This window comes from Malania oleifera, chromosome 2 (assembly GCF_029873635.1).
Source record: "Malania oleifera isolate guangnan ecotype guangnan chromosome 2, ASM2987363v1, whole genome shotgun sequence".
Lineage (NCBI taxonomy): Eukaryota > Viridiplantae > Streptophyta > Magnoliopsida > Santalales > Ximeniaceae > Malania > Malania oleifera.
In genome coordinates, this window is record NC_080418.1 from 69,290,702 (window position 1) to 69,293,905 (window position 3,204).

Consider the following 3,204-nt stretch of genomic DNA (forward strand, 5'->3'; position numbering starts at 1 on the left):
TAAAATAAAAGAAAATAAATATAAAAGAGAGAGATAAAGGAAAAACAAAAGGAAAATAAAGAGGTTGGTTTGGCAGGGCCCAAACCAGCATCGGTTTTCTAGAGGGTGAGAAAACCGTTGCCAGTTTCAGTCAACTGGCAGAGTCAACTGCCAAATCGGCGCTAGTTTTCTAAAGCTCAGGAAAATCAGAAACGATTTTCCTACGGGTGTGTTTACTTAAGGGCTAAGTTATTCATTTTTATTCATTTCTATCATTTGCTCTCTCTTTCTCTCTCTCTCTAAAAACTAGGGTTTTGGTTCTTTCTTTTTCTCTCTCTTTAGCTCAGGAACACTTCACTAGTGCTCCTCGGTTCTCTCTCCCTTCTCCTGACTCGTAGGATCTCATTGTTTGGCTGGATCAGAAAGCTAAGGTTTCGGGTTTTCGTTCATTTCGGGTTGTTTTCAGGAAAATGAGTAAGGGGATTATATTATGTCAGCTATTTTTGAGATGTGGACCGACTAAAATGTAGTATATGTGTTATATGTAACTGATTATGGTTTTTATTTTCCCATCCAACTGTTCAAACTAAGGTTTTTGAGCATAGGGTTCGGTTAATAAATAATATTTTTGAAACCTACCGATGAAATTCAAATATGAGATTACTGGATTGAAGTACTAGATTTTCTGAACATTTTAACCAGTTGAAATTGTTGATCTCAAAGTATTATGGGTACTTTATAAATGATCAAAGTAAGTAGGGTTGATTATCTCTGTTTTCCTATATACGTATATATTCTAATTAAATAAAATCTGTGGAGATAATTAAATTCGTATTTTTATCTAAGACGATATTTAGTGTGATATGACATGTTTCATTTGATGAAATAATTATGATTTATCAGATGAAAATTTGTGTGGCATGAGAATGGTTTAAATGGCGTATATGAACATAAGTTTTTCACTGGTATTATACAATATGATATGATGGCTATATGTCGAGGTTGATATAACGGCCGGGGGCCAAGTTTTGATATAACGGCTAGGGGCTAGGTTTTGATATAAAGGCCAGGGGTTGACTTTTGATATAACGGTTGGGGCCTGGGTTTTTATAGAATAACATGTTTTATTACGAAATGAGACGTAATACAGTTTTATTGTGTAAATTGTCATATATGATTCTAGAACCCTGTGGATATGCGATTTGTGATTTTTTGAGCACGATACCATAGCTATATGTGGGGAGTGAGTGTAATCACACGGGCATGGAAGTGTGATGTGAAAAGTCGATTGGAGACTTGAGCAGCAGTACTGCTCCAAGGTTTTTGCCGGGGAGCCCCATCCGAGGCAAATTCTAGATGACCATGGGTAAGCACAATCGTACTTACTATGTTAGTTTTGACTCAGCTGCGAAATTGCTGGCTGCGAGTTTGAGTCCAGCCTTTGGGCCGCACAACCCGTCATGAGGGGAAGCATGTTGTATGAGTATGTGATAGCGTGACGACGCTACTTTGGCAGTCCAAATTGTGTCTTTCATGCCTATATGAGCACATTTACTATAAGGGCTACATTGAGTCGACATGTTATTATTTAGAAATTATGTATTTTCAGATATACTGATTTGTACAGTTTAAATGCCATTTTTGAATACAGTTAAATAATGGAAGTTTGATTTCACACGAGAACTCATGCTAGCCACACACTGATAATAATATAATCCGTCTAACTGAGAAGTGTCTCACCCCATTATACAAATGATTTTTTAGGTCCTACAGGGAGTTGTCCCTAGCTTACCTCGGGGCTGAGATTTAGAATTTTTGGGAGTAGCTATCAGGACTGGTGAGATACTAGATATTTTATTTTGTTATTTTTGGGATTGTAATAATGGGCAGATAATGTTCTATATATATATATATGTATTTGGGAATAGATAAACTTTGGTATAGTGTTTGGATGTTTTTGAAATCTTCCGCTTTAAGTTTTAATTTTAGTAATCACTGGTGCACCCGGGTTCTCTTTGATTAGGGTGGGTTGTATTATATATATGTGTATGTTGTATCAAAGAGTATTTATATGTTTCACTAGCACTTTGGGTCCACGTGGCGGGTTGGGGTGTTACAGGTGATATCAGTGCCTAGATTGCTAGGTTCTACAGACTAGGTTGAATGATTTTACCAGAGTATAGGTTTAAATAGGATGATGATAGGAACGGGTAGAATAGGAATTTTGAGTTTTTTTTAGTAAGTCTGGAGGTAGAATTTCCTTGATGGACTTCTATTTTTTTCTGGGTTAGTCGATGGGTTCAGAAAACCACAACAATCCATTGATAGTTTTGTTTCCAAGCAGAGTGGCATGAACTTGAAAACTAGAACGGGAATACGGAAATGGCAGAGTATGTTGTAAATTAGGGAAGAAGATCTAGGCCGTATTTTGAATTTATTTAAAGTGAGCATTCTTTTGTGTTATAATTGCACCAGATATGTTAGGATATTAGAATTCTAAATTCTTTTTGGTTCTATCTTCAGGATGGGTCCTAAGGACAGTAACGCTGTTGCCGGAGGAAGTAGTAGTGAGGGGGTTGCCCATGAGGGTGGCAGTGATATTACAATGGCACTTCAGGATTTTGCCCAGCAGTTTATGACTGAGGTTATGCAGTGTTCTCGGGGGCAGGATCGTCCCACTACTGAGCTGGGAGATTCTATTGAAAAATTCACTCGCCTAAAGACTCCTACCCTTGTAGGAAGTGCCAACCCGATCCTTGCCAAGAATTGGATTTGGGAGATCGAAAAGATCTTGGTCGTACTGTGATGCACCGATGAGCAGAAGGTGCTATATGCCACATTTAAATTGATTGGAGAGGTCGAGATATGGTGGGAATCAGTTAAGCTGCTTGAGGAGCAAAGACTGATATCGGTGGTGATGATGTGGAGCCGCTTCAGAGAGGTATTCTTTGATCGGTATTTTCCACCATATATTAGGAAAGCAAAGGTAGAGGAGTTCCTGAACCTAACTTAGGAACAAATGACTGTTTAGCAATATGCCACCCGATTTTTGGAGTTATCACAGTTTGCTCCGTACATGGTACTTAACGAGTCTGCGAAGGCTTGGAATTTCGAGAGGGGCTTGAAGCAGGAGATTAAAACGTAGGTTGTTGTGCTTTAGGTATAGGAGTTTGCTACACTGGTGGATAAGGCCACTATAGCAAAGGCAAGGTTACAGGGGAATGT